This window comes from Dermochelys coriacea, chromosome 3 (assembly GCF_009764565.3).
Source record: "Dermochelys coriacea isolate rDerCor1 chromosome 3, rDerCor1.pri.v4, whole genome shotgun sequence".
Taxonomy (NCBI): domain Eukaryota; kingdom Metazoa; phylum Chordata; order Testudines; family Dermochelyidae; genus Dermochelys; species Dermochelys coriacea.
Window position 1 is genome coordinate 2,589,371 of NC_050070.1, and position 13,885 is coordinate 2,603,255.

The following is a 13,885-nucleotide window of genomic DNA, read 5'->3' on the forward strand; positions in this document are numbered from 1 at the left end:
AAGTCTCAGAACCCAGGTCTACTGTCTCGGGCTTGCTCTAGGGGCTAAAACTAGCAGCGTGAAGATGTTTCTACTGGAGTTTGAGCTCTGAGACTCTTCCCCCCTCACCGGATTTCAGAGCCTAAGCAGGAACGCCTGCACTACTAGTTTTAGTCCTGTAGTGCAAGCCTGAGTCAGTTGACCTGGGCTATGAGATTCGCTGCTGCTGGTTTTTTTTTTTTTGTTTGTTTTTTTAATTTTTGGGTGGGGGTGGTTTTATTTCTTTCAGAGTAGATATACCCTCTGACTCAGTTTTCCATCTGTACAAGGAAATAGCACTTCCCTACCTTACAGGGGTGTAGTAAGGCTAAATACACTAAATATCATGAGATACTCCAGATTTAAAAAAAATATTAAAGCTAATGTTAAAATTATATAATACACAGGTTAAGGAAAGTGTGTCTGTACATCTGGGTATAGTGCTTAGATTATCCACAAATATAAAGTTTGATTTAAAAGTCATAAAATACATAGGTTTTATAGTACATAATATGCAAGAACCCACATTTAGGTGAATAAATTAAATACAGTTTAGATATTACCATCCAAGTATTCAGGTACATCACTCACAAAATTTTTTTACAGAGTTATATTAATAAAGAGAAATATCAATAAGTGAAGAATATCCCTCAGTAATTGAGATTTTAGGATAGGTTGTCCGTTAGAAAATGCAATCCATCGGGGAAGTATTAATTGGAGGGCCATATAAATACCTAAGATAGATAGAATCCATGCCTCCTCCTTGTGTCAACTGGCCACCTTAAAGCTAGCTAACAACTTGATGTCTTACATAATTAGCACAGATACAAAGTTAGAAAGGAATAAAATCCTGATTTCCCACAGCTAATAATTGAAACAAGAGCCTGTTTCAAGCATTTGGCTGAACAAGCTCTGGTTCCAAGGGCAATTTTCTAGGCTTTCATCAACACTGCTCATTCCCAGGAGAGAGGTCAAAGGGACTTGGGAAGGTCTGACTGGAGTCAAAATGAGATGGAAAAAACACAATTTTCTGCTCCACTAAGTTACTGCTGAAGCTGTTTAATTTTATTTAGTAAAATACTAAAATCCAATGAGGATTCCAGGTTTTAGGTGAAATTGCTTGAGTTCCCACTGTCCCAAGTGCCTTTCATGTGGTTAGGTTTGGAATAATTGTTTAACTTCTCACACAGCTGATATCTGCACCCAGTACTTCAGTCACGCTTGAGCTGTTCTTTCAACATTGGATAAAACAAGTAACAGTTGAGAAAATATGTGGTGTTAAAAGCAAGAAGCTTTAGGCTGCACTTTTTAAAATTTTCTCCTTCATGCAAATTATTAGATCAGTGATGTGCAACATTGCCAGCATGACAGGGAGATATTGCATAATCACAACATAATATTCTCATGACATGATGTCGTGATAATGTGTTGGTTTCAAGAATATTTTGAGATGCTTTGAATGCCCTGCAAACTGTGGAACAACCTCATCAAAACTAGAACTGTACCAAGACAAATAGAAACAGTGTTATCAAGCATATATATCTTAATACTTTGGCACTCAGCTACAGGATCATTTGAGAGTGCTAAATGTGCTTTAAAAAGACGTAGGCCAGCTCAGAACATTCCTGTGAGAAGTGCTTGTCTCTAAATTAATCCAATTTTAAGATGAGTAAACTGAGGCATTAAGAAACTAAAGCTTAAGTTTTCTAAACGTAATCACTGATTTTTGGTCCACCATCTGAGACATATTGGGGATGGTTTTCAGAAAAGCTGAATATCCCCATCTCCACTAACTTCAAATGAGTTATGTGAGCTCAGCACCTCTTCACATCATCCCCCAAAAGGTGAGACACCCAAAATCTGCAAACAAATGTGAAAGTTTGGGCTTACATGACTTATTCAAGGTCATAGTTCAAGTCAGTAGCAGAACCAAGACTAGAATGCAAGAGCACCCGAGTTCTAGTCCCCTGTTCTAACTACTAATGCAATGTTACCCTACTGATTTCACAGAATGGATTGTAAACATCTAAAGAAAGGGCCCATATGTAGCCCTAATACAGTGGTGACACAAGTTATCTCAGCCACTCACTGGAGAGATGCTGCATGATATCTTGGGCCCTGGGAAGATTACTCATGTCCTTATGTCTTAGCAGCTAATTGACACAGTGCCTGAAATGTGGAACCAAACTCACTGAGCGGGCTGACTTTGTAGCTGCCCACTATAAATAGTTGCCAAAACAGGGAATTAATCTAAATTCAGTGCCAATTCAACATGTACATGTCATAACACGGTAATGACCCGTCAGACACGAGGACATCACATACCAATTGTGTGGAGATATCAGTGCTACTAAAGCATAATAATAAAACAGTGACAGTTTGCTTTCCACTTAATATAAATATAGCGTAACCAAATAAACAATGTTAGGATACAGATATTCAGGTCTGTCTGTAAAGGCCTATACTTTAAGAATTTAGGTGTATTCTTATCACTTAACTAGTTACAGAGGTATAAAAGAGAATCAAAATTACTGTCTGCTTGTGTAAGGGCCTTCTCTTACTGTGACAGTCTGAGGCCCTGTTCTTAAGCTAAGACCTTTGGCTAAGCAGCAGAGGCAGCCATAAGCTGGGAAGCGACCGGTCACATCCTCACATTCCAGACTAGTCACACTGAAATAAGGCAACCTGGGGCTGTCAGGAAGGTGATCCGATCTATCACCTCCAGAGAAAGAGAAGAGCCTAGAGGATGTAAAAGGAAGTTTAGTTTGATAGTTTTCTGTTCGGAAAGAACTCACTTATCAATAGACAGAGCTGGGAAACCCTTATATTTTTATAGATGTAGTTGTAAAATCCTCATTTCTGTATTGTTTTATCATTATAGTTTCCAATTTGTTGTTGTTTATTTGCATGTTCTCTGTCTGGTTCTGTGATTGTTTTTGTCTGCTGTATAATTAATTTTGCTGGGTATAAACTAATTAAGGTGGTGGGATATAATTGGTTAGCTAATCATGTTACAATATGTTAGGACTGGTTAGGTAACTTTCAGTAAAATGATTAAGGTATAGCTAAGAATATTACTATATAAATTAGGGGCAAACAGGAAGTAAGTTGGGATTCGAAAATAAGGAAAAAGGAACTTGGATTTAAGCTTGCTGGAAGGTCACCCCAATAAACATTGAATTGTTTGCACCTTTGGACTTCGGGTATTGTTGCTCTCTGTTCATGAGAGAAGGACGCCCCTTCAAACAAATGCATCTGATTGTCCAAGTCACCATAATCAGGAATCTCTCTAGCTTGTAGTGGGAGGATTGGCAAGTTCGTGGCTCTCAAAGAGTTAAACAGATGCTAGCCCTAAAAAACACAGGTTATAAACTTTCTATCCATTAGACTCTTTTTTCTGTTTGATTTTCACACAAACACAAGTTCTATTGCATGAGAGTAGACAGTGCTAGGAAAGAGTGAACTGAACAGAATACTACCTCATCTCACTCCCCTGCCCACAAGCATGTGGTTTAGTCTAATTGGTCTCCAGCCCCACCGATTTATATGGCCCACACATCTCCATAATGTATTTTGTTTGGAATCATTTATCTTTTTCATTTGAGAACATGGTTATTACCTTTTTTGCTAGTGACAGAAAGAAGCAGAGTCTGATAATGTCAAGGTCAGTCTAAGTTCACTCTTTAGTTTACTAGTGAGATGCCATCAATTGCTTGTTACTGCATACCCTGACCTCTTCTCAAACGGAATGCTGCTTGCAGTCAGGTATTGTGCATGTACAATTCAAATTTATCTGGCAGCACAGAGGATCCCATGGTGGGATTCAAGTTTTGCAAGTACCACATGCTACTGGGGCATCTCTCTGCTCAAATAGGAGTGCAGCGCATGACCACCAGGCCGGGCAGGAAAGTAATTGTGTAGGACAAGAGATGGAATCAGAGTGTATTAGTGAGAAACAGCAAACATAGAATCATAGAATATCAGGGTTGGAAGGGACCTCAGGAGGTCATCTATTCCAACCCCCTGCTCAAAGCAGGACCAATCCCCAACTAAATCATTCCCGAAAGAGCTTTGTCAAGCCTGACCTTAAAAACTTCTAAGGAAGGAAATTCCACCACCTCCCTAGGTAACGCATTCCAGTGTTTCACCACCTTCCTAGTGAAAGTTTTTCCTAATATCCAACCTAAACCTCCCTCCACTGCAATTTGAGACCATTACTCCTCGTTTGGGAGGAGGGATAGCTCAGTGGGTTAAGCATTGGCTTGCTAAACCCAGGGTTGTGAGTTCAATCTTTGAGGGGTCCATTTAGGGATCTGGGGCAAAAATTGGGGATTGGTCCTGCTTTGAGCAGAGGGATGGACTAGATGACCTCCTGAGGTCCCTTCTAACCCTGATATTCCATGATTCTAACATACAAGCAACTGCTCCGTCCTGCTGGTAAGACGATGCCCATGCAATGGGCAAGCCTTAAATCTCTAGTGCAAAGGAACCCTGCAGAATCTGCGGCATAAAGTTAGAATAAACAGGGGTCACTCAATTAAATGAATAGGCAGCAGGTTTACAAACAAAGAAATACTTCTTCACACAGCGCACAGTGGAACACATTCCTAGGGCAAAAAGCACAACTGGATATTTTATTAGACATGTTCATGGAGGGTGGATCCATCAATGGCTAGTAGCCAAGATAGTCAGGGACGCAAAACCTCAAGCTCCAGGTGTCCTTAAGCTTCTGACTGTCAGAAGCTGGGACTGGACAACAGGATATGGATCACTCAATAATTGCCCTGTTCCTCAAAAAACATCTGCCATTGGCCACTGTCAGAAGACAGCGGTGGGAGTCTGCTATAGACCAGCAGAAAAGGGGGATAAGGTGGATGAGGCTTTCTTCCGACAACTAACAGAAGTTACTAGATCGCAGGCCCTGGTTCTTATGGGAGACTTCTATCACCCTGATATCTGCTGGGAGAACAATACGCAGTCCACAGACAATCCAAGAAGTTTTTGGAAAGTGTAGGGGACAATTTCCTGGTGCAAGTGCTAGAGGAACCAACTAGGGGCAGAGCTCTTCTTGATCCGCTGCTCACAACCCGGGAAGAATTAGTAGGGGAAGCAAAAGTGGAACTACCTGGGAGGCAGTTACCATGAGATGGTCAAGTTCAGGATCCCGACACAAGCAATAAAGGAGACCAGAATACAGACCCTGGACTTCAGAAAAGCAGACTTTGACTCCCTCAAGTAACTGAGGGGCAGGATCCCCTGGGAGAATAACATAAGAGGGAAAGGAGTCCAAAAGAGCTGGCTATATTTTAAAGAATCCTTATTGAGGTTACCGGAACAAACCTTCCCAATGTGTACAAAGAATAGTAAATACGGCAGGTGACCAGCTTGGCTTAACAGTGAAATCCTTGCTGATCTTAAACACAAAAAAGAAGCTTACAAGAAGTGGAAGATCGGACAAATGACCAGGGAAGAGTATAAAAATATTGCTCAGGCATGCAGGAGTGAAATCAGGAAGGCCAAATCACACTTGGAGTTGCAGCTAGCAAGAGATGTTGAGCGTAACAAGAAGGATTTCTACAGGTATGTTAGCAACAAGAAGAAAGCCAAGGAAACTGTGGGCCCCTTACTGAATGAGGTAGGCAACCTAGTGACAGAGAATGCGGAAAAAGCTAATGCACTCAATGCTTTTTTTGCCTCTGTCTTCACGAACAAGGTCAGCTCCCAGACTACTACACTGGGCATCACAGCATGGGGAGGAGGTGACCAGCCCTCTGTGGAGAAAGAAGTGGTTCGGAACTATTTAGAAAAGCTGGGCAAGCACAAGTCCATGGGGCCGGATGCGCTGCATCTGAGAGTGCTAAAGGAGTTGGTGGATGTGATTGCAGAGCCATTGGCCATTATCTTTGTAAACTCATGGCGATTGGCGGAGGTCCCGGATGACTGGAAAAAGGCTAATGTAGTGCCCATCTTTAAAAAAAGGGAAGGAAGAGGATCCAGGGAACTACAGGCGAGTCAGCCTCACCTCAGTCCCTGGAAAAATCATGGAGCAAGTCCTCAAGGAATCAATTCTGAAGCACTTAGAGGAGAGGAAAGTGATCAGGGACAGTCAGCATGGATTGACCAAGGGCAAGTCATGCCTGACTAATCTAATTGCCTTCTATGATGAGATAACTGGCTCTGTGGATGAGGGGAAAGCAGTGGACTTGTTATTCCTTGACTCTAGCAAAGCTTTCCCACAGTATTCTTGCCAGCAAGTTAAATAAGTATGGGCTGGATGAATGGACTATAAGGTGGATAGAAAGCTGGCTAGATTGTCAGGCTCAACGGGTAGTGATCAATGGCTCCATGTCTAGTTGGCAGCCGGTATCAAGTGGCGTGCCCCAAGGGTCAGTCGTGGGGCTGGTTTTGTTCAGTATCTTCATTAATGATCTGGAGGATGGCCATGGACTGTACCCTCAGTAAGTTTGCAGATGACACTAAACTGGGAGGAGTAGTAGATACGCTGGAGGGTAGGGATAGGATACAGAAGGACCTAGACAAATTAGAGGATTGGTCCAAAAGAAATCTGATGAGGTTCAACAAGGACAAGTGCAGAGTCCTGCACTTAGCATGGAAAAAATCCCATGCACCGCTACAGACTAGGGACCGAATGGCTAGGCAGCAGTTCTGCAGAAAAGGACCTAGGGTTACAGTGGACAAGAAGCTGGATATGAGTCAACAGTGTGCCCTTGTTGCCAAGAAGGCTAATGGCATTTTGGGCTCTACAAGTAGGGGCATTGCCAACAGATCGAGGGACGTGACCGTTCCCCTCTATTCGACATTGGTGAGGCCTCATCTGGAGTACTGTGTCCAGTTTTGGGCCCCACACCACAAGAAAGATGTGGAAAAATTGGAAAGCGTCCAGTGGAGGGCAACAAAAATGATTAGGGGACTGGAGCACATGACTTCTGAGGAGAAGCTGAGGCAACTGGGATTGTTTAGTCTGCAGAAGAGAAGAATGAGGCGGGATTTGATAGCTGCTTTCAACTACCTGAAAGGGGTTTCCAAATAGCATGGATCTACTGTTCTCAGCGGTAGCAGATGACAGAACAAGGACCAATGGTCTCAAGTTACAGTGGGGGAGGTTTAGGTTGGATATTAGGAAAAACTTTTTCACTAGGAGGGTGGTGAAGCACTGGAATGGGTTACCTAGAGAGGTGGTGGAATCTCCTTCCTTTGAGGTTTTTAAGGTCAGGCTTAACAAAGCCCTGTCTGGGATGATTTAGTTGGGGATTGGTCCTGCTTTGAGCAGGGGGTTGGACTAGATGACCTACTGAAGTCCCTTCCAATCCTGATATTCTATGATTCTGTGACAGGATACCAGGCCAGATGGATTGTTGGTCTGACCCAGTATGGCCATTCTTATGAGAATGGTACTATAGAAAGGGTGACACAAAGCTATTCTTGCTGCTTCTCAGATTAGCCTAAACAGCTGCAATCATACACTGGAGGTTTCAATTCCTCTTTGGTTTAAAACTTCAGCTCTTTGACTTGAGTTTCCTCAGTTCATCATGTCAGCAGTGCAGGTGGATATTCCAGAACAGGAAGACACAGGGCACAAAGCAGCAAACAGTTCTCTAAGTACTAAGCGCTGCTCCTAGCCAGCTGCATGCAATTAGCAGAGTCCTCCGGGGAGACTGGGTAGAGAGCCCCATCACCACCTGCTTTTGGTATCTTCTGAAATGATGGTTTCTTTAAGTACATTACCAACGGTGTCTTCCTGGAGGTTTAATGGGGACTGGGGAAAAGATTCTTTTTGAAAAATGTTCACTGTGCTGGAGTTTAACAGTTCTGAAATCCCTTATGCAGCTTCCTGTCAGTTGGTTTATGGGCATATCCCTTATGGTCTCCTTCCATTTGGTGGAGATGTTTATTAGGGGATCATAAATTGCCTTGGAATCCCTTGCTCACAGAAAGTTTTAGGGTCACCTAAGATAGCACATCCCAACCACTAGGACACATACACATCAGGAGTGATGCTTGATGTTTTTGTTACTGATACTTTAGAATTCCCCACCTTCCTCAGTATGTTGCCTGTACTTGCCTCCCATGCAAATGTGAGAGATATAAGCAGCCACAGACCTTGGCTGTCTGTGAGAAGAGAAAAATGGGGTTTTGAGATGTCCCAAGTATCATGGGTTTTGATATACAAGGGGTTTGATATGGATCAGTTTTTATTTACTTGTCTTTCTGGTAATTTCAAACGGGCTTTGCGTAGAATGTAGAAAGAAAAGGAGTACTTGTGGCACCTTAGAGGCTAACAAATTTATTTGAGCATAAGCTTTCGTGAGCTACAGCTCACTTCATCAGATGCATCTGATGAAGTGAGCTGTAGCTCACGAAAGCTTATGCTCAAATAAATTTGTTAGTCTCTAAGGTGCCACAAGTACTCCTTTTCTTTTTGCGAATACAGACTAACACGGCTGCTACTCTGAAACCTGTCAGAGTGTAGAAGTTTGCTAGTTCCAGATACTTTAAAGAAAAGTACGAGAGAGAGAGAGAGAAAGAAAAGAAACCAGGTACATTAATATTTGCAAATCACACATCCCGGAAATGGGCTTTTAATCAGCTACTCAGGGATCTGTAACAGATTAATGTGACATTAAACAGGTGGTTTAAATCATCCTGTCAATATTATGCATACCCAGAAACCCTTCAACTACTACAGAGCTAGTTAGGTCTCCTGAGCACATTTGACAAAAACCTCTTTATGCACTTACCTGCTGTCCCCGTTGAGTGTTTCCAATCCAATGGATACAAATTCCTTTAAAAACAAAACACCTTCCTAAACAGGGCCAGCTGGCCTGGCAGCCCTATGATAGATTCATAGATTCCAAGGCCAGAAGGGAACACTGTGATAATCTAATTGGACCGCCTATATAACACAGGTCACAAAGCTTTCCCAAAATAATTCCTTTTGAACTACAGCATATATTAGTTAAAAAAAAAAAAAAAGCATCCAATCTTGATTTAAAAATTGCCAGTGATGGAGAATCCACCACAACCCTTGCTAAATTGTTCCAATGGTTAATTATCCACTGTTCAAAATGTATGCCTTATTTCTAGTCTGAATTTATCTAGCTTCAACTTCCAGACACTGGATCTTGTTATCTTTCTCTGCTAGACTTAAGAGCCCATTATCAAACATTTGTTCCTCATGTAGATACTTATAAACCGTACTCAAGTTACCCCTCAACCATCTCTTTGTTAAACTAAATAAATTGAGCTTCTTGAGTCTCTCATTATAAGGCATGTTTTCTTATCCTCGAATAATTCTGATGGCTCTTTGACTCCTGTCCAATTTATCAACATCCTTCTTGAATTGTGCCCACCAGAACTAGACACAGGCTTCCAGCAGCAGTAACACCAATGACAAATACTGTGGTAAAATAATCTCTTTACTCCTCCTCAAGATTAACCTGTTCCTGCATCCAAGGTTGCATTAGCCCTTTGGTCACAATGGCACAGTGGGAGTTCATGTTCAGTTGATAATCCATCCCGACCCCCAAATCTTTCTCAGTCACTGCCTCCCAGGATAGAGTCCAGCTCTACTTATTATACCCTTTATTTTTTTATTTCTAGATGCATAAGTATACATCTGGCTGTATTAAAATGCATATCGTTTGCTTGCGCCCAGTTTATCGAGAGATCCAAATCACTCTGTATCAGTGACCTGTCCTCTTCATTATTTCCCACTCCCCCAATTTTTGTGCTGTCTACAAACTTTCAGTGATGATTTTATGTTTTCTTCCAGGTCACTCAAATATTTTAAATAGCATAGGGCCAAGAATCAATCTCCGCAGAATCACACTAGAAACACCACCTCCATTTACACTCACATTTTGAGACTTATCCACTCCGCCTGTTTGTAATCCATTTAGCATGTGACATTTTAACAGATACTGCCTGTGGACATGAAGCCAAGTGGACAGATGATGGCTGTCATGACCCACAGGCGTTCAACCCAGATCCACAGGGTTTAAAGGAGCAACCACGTTTCAACCCTCCACTTCACGGCCTACTGACAACCTCTGACTCAAGACCCAGTTTGAGCCTCCACCCCGATGTCCCATTGGCAGAGTCCCAGAGAAGATGATTGGCCTGCTGGCCCTACTTAAGCAAGCAACAGGAATAGGAAGCTGTCTGAACAACTGGGATCCACCCTCCCCTAGGCTGTGCTGCTGCCACTGCTCTCTCCTCCTGCCCCCGCTTGACTCCCAACCTCTGACTTATCACCAGTTTGTCTCCTGCTTCCAATCTCCTGGTATCCTGACCCAGCTGACTCTCGACTCCTGACTGTGGATTCTGGCTCTGACAACTAGATCTGGCTGCCCATGACCTGGCCGTGACAGCTTGTTTGGACAGTAACTTTACAAGACTGAGCCCGATATGGGAAGGAGGGCCCAGCTGCACTGCCACCTCCACCAAAAGCAGTGGACTTGCCCAACTGGGCCCTCCGCCTCTAGGTGGATAATCAAGCCCTGCAGGCCCAATTTGCACAGCTGATCGGGGAAAACCATCAGCTACAAGATCAACTGAGGCAGCTGAGTGCCAAGAACACCATGCTACGAGCACCGCCTGCGATACCCATCAGGTTTGATGGGAACTACCAGTGATTCTGGGGCTTTGTGAAACAATGCTGGCTTCTGTTCCTGATGCGTCCCAGAATCTATGCCTCTGACCAGTCCAAGGTGGCCTTGATAATCAGTCTACAGACAGGAAGTGGGTTAGACTGGACTTCCCCCTGCTGGAAGGTCACAACTCAGTGCTGCTGAGCTGGGATGCCTTTCTCCTGTCTATATCAGCCATCTTCAATGTCCCTCACTGAGCTCAAAAAGGTGAGACTGCCCTGAGGAGAATCCGGCAGGGGCCAGGCACTGTTGCCTCATATGCAGCATGCTTCTGCTGCCTCACAGCAGATACTGAGTGGAATGAAGCGGTGCAGTTGTACCAGTTCTGGGTGGGGCTTGCAGGAAGAGATCAAAGATGGAGTGGCCCACACAGAGATGTTAATGTGCCTAACGAGCCTTGTGGACCTTGTCATCTGCATAGACTATCAGCTGCAAGAATGAAGAGAGGAAAAAAGAGGTCCCCTGCATTCCCTCTACCCACGTAGTGTGACCTCACCTTCTGTATTACCCACCGAACCCACCCAAGCCAATCTGACTCAGGAGAGGGAGAGGAATTATTTAACCTCAGCACCAATGTGGACACAAGAACAAATGGGTATAAACTGGCCACCAGGAAGTTTAGACTTGAAATCAGACGAAGGTTTTTAACCATCAGAGGAGTGAAGTTTTGGAATAGCCTTCCAAGGGAAGCAGTGGGGGCAAAAGATCTATCTGGTTTTAAGATTCTACTCGATAAGTTTATGGAGGAGATGGTATGATGAGATAATGGGATTTTGGTAAGTAATTGATCTTTAAATATTCAGGGTAAATAGGCCAAATCCCCTGAGATGGGATATTAGATGGATGGGATCTGAGTTACTATAGAAAATTCTTTCCTGGGTATCTGGCTGGTGAATCTTGCCCATATGCTCAGGGTTTAGCTGATTGCCATATTTGAGGTCGGGAAGGAATTTTCCTCCAGGGCAGATTGGAGAGGCCCTGGAGGTTTTTCGCCTTCCTCTGTAGCATGGGGCATGGTTGACTTGAGGGAGGCTTCTCTGCTCCTTGAAGTCTTTGAACCATGATTTAAGGACTTCAATAGCTCAGACATGGGTGAGGTTTTTCATAGGAGTGGGTGGGTGAGATTCTGTGGCCTGCGCTGTGCAGGAGGTCGGACTAGATGATCAGAATGGTCCCTTCTGACCTTAGTATCTATGAATCTATGACTCATCAGTGGTACACCCCTGAAGAAAAAGACCCTGTGCTTCTATTGTGGTGAACCTGGCTATGCCATCTTGACCTGTCCAGTATGAATGCTGAGGAGCATGGGGAAACAAGCCAGTTCAAACATGGTGGGGGGGAACTGGCCAGGTTCTTGAGAGTCCCTGTACTGTAGTCCTCACTGAGACGAAGCTTGAGCCCTAGCCAGGGGCTTCCCAATTGCAGGTGTCTAACCAGCTGTACATCCTGGAGATACCTCTCTAACATGCCCTCCATCGATTTGGAAGCAGCAGATTTTATGGATATAGCTACAATTCAGGCCCTTCAGACTCCCGTGACACAAGACCATACCAGACATGATTGAAACTATTGATGGCTTCCCACTATCTTCAAGTGGAGGAGACTGTCTCCCTGGAGACTGTTATTCAGGGACACAGTGAGAATTCCATTTTGTGTGATCCATCTCCCACATTTCCCCTGATCCTTGGCATCTCCTGGCTAATCCTTCATGACCCCCCTCATTCAGTGGCGAGAATGGAAAGTCACTTTCCTGTCAGAATTCTGTTGACAGCATGGCTAGAAACCAGTGAGTTTTGGACCTATGCCCCAAAAGGTCCAACTAGGTTTAGTCGCCTGCATCGAAACCCCTACCGATGGAACTATGGAACTCTCCTCCCACCCAAGTACTGTGATTTTAAAAAAGAAGAATGCAGAAAGCCTTCCCTCCACCCCACATCGGGACTATGACTACCCCATAGAACTCCAGCCTGGGGTGAAGATGCATTTTGGGTGGATCTACACAATGTCAGAGCCTGAATTGGCAGCATTGTGAGAATACTTCCAAAGAACTTATTCATCCACAGGTCAAACTCACCAGATGGTGCCCCAGGCCTTTTTGTAAAAAAGAAAGATGGCAGCCTCTGTCTCTGCATCAATTACCAAGCCCTAAACCAGGTAACAATCCAGAACAGCTACCCACTACCCCAATCCCTGAGTTGCTGGGGCTGCCTGCATATTCACAAAACTGGATGTCTGGGGAGTTTACAATCTTGTCCATATCCAAGAGGGGGATGAGTGGAAGACTGCCTTTCAAACCCACTTTGACCACTCTGAATATTTAGTCATATCATTTGGATTGACTAATGCCTCAGGAACATTCCAGCATTTCATTAATGATGTGCTATGAGACCTACTGGACCAGTTTGTAGAGGTATACTTAAATGATATATTGATCTTCTCAGACAATCTGTACCAACACACCACTCAGATCTTCACAGTCCTGGAAAGACTGCAGCAACACAGTCTCTATGCTAAATTAAAAAGCTGTGCTTTCAATCAGACCTCGACTGAGTTCCTGGTTTCATCCTGTCCCTGGAAGGAATCAATATGGACCTACTCACGGTCCAGGCTGTCCGTGACTGGGCAGCCTCCCACAAAGTGCACAACCTCCAACGTTTTCTAGGCTTTGCAAATTTTTCCCGAAGGTTCATCTCAAATTTTTTCAAAACAAACTGAGGCCTTCACTTGCCCGCATCGGATTCAGCAACAAATCAAACCAGTCACCTTTGAGCTCCAGCTTTCTCAATCCCTTAGAGTCCACCCTATATTCTTTGTCTCACTCCTAAACTCTACACTGAGAACACATATCCCCACAAAGCCCAGTCACTGCCCCCACCAGTGCAAGTACAAGGTGAGGAGGAATACATCAATTCCAAGATCAAGCAAGGTAAACTGTGGCCCAGAGGAATGCACTTGGAAGCCAGTGGAGAATGTTCATGCCCCCATGTTGGTTCAGATCTTCCATAGGAGCCACCCTAAAAAACCTGGAACCATGCAACCCAAAGGGTGCCTGTAGGGGCAAGGGTGATGTCATGACCCACACACATCAAACCTGGTTCCACAGGAGCAGCTATGCTTCAACCCTCCACTCAGCAGCCAAATGGCCCCCTGATCCTACTTCTGCCAGCAATAGGAACAGGAAGCTGTCCAAACAACTG

General features: G+C 43.9%; 1 protein-coding gene across 18 annotated transcripts in view; it reads right to left on the reverse strand.

Annotated features, from left to right (window-relative positions):
• The window catches only part of ASXL2 (ASXL transcriptional regulator 2), a 236,576-nt gene that overhangs the window by 77,576 nt on the left and 145,115 nt on the right, over positions 1–13,885 (reverse strand). The gene's annotated exons all lie outside the window — the stretch shown is intronic.